Source organism: Cephus cinctus, unplaced genomic scaffold (genome assembly GCF_000341935.2).
Source record: "Cephus cinctus unplaced genomic scaffold, Ccin1 Ccin1_scaffold0240, whole genome shotgun sequence".
In the NCBI taxonomy this organism is placed as follows: domain Eukaryota; kingdom Metazoa; phylum Arthropoda; class Insecta; order Hymenoptera; family Cephidae; genus Cephus; species Cephus cinctus.
The window spans coordinates 342,011-342,467 of NW_014332956.1; positions in this window are offsets into that span (position 1 = coordinate 342,011).

The window sequence follows — 457 nt, forward strand, 5'->3', positions numbered from 1 at the left end:
CCCCCCCCGTCACTCCTTTGACTCCCTTTTCTATAATGTGTAGCATAATATTACCTAGCGACGTTTAATCCGAAAGCCTTGTTCCGTTCTCATCGTCATGGAGCACGCTTCGCTGCTCAATTTTACCCCCAAACTAATTAACAATAACAGCGATAACCCCGCCCTACGATCGGGCGTCGTTAACGAGCCGCTTTACTTCGCTTTTACTACCCTCACTAGTTCGCCAGGTTCACCCTCTTCTGATTTAACAACGAATAAAAATACGTCAAGCTCCTCTTTATCGCATCCACCGCAATTTTTATTTTCGCTTCAACCACTTTTAATTCTTTCTCATTTTCATATGTATTTCTCTGCTGGCTCGTTTTAGTCACCGTTATCTATTTCATCTACGCCATTTACAGTACAGCTACACTGTAAAATACAGCGACTTGTAATATTCTATTACCCCAGGATCCAT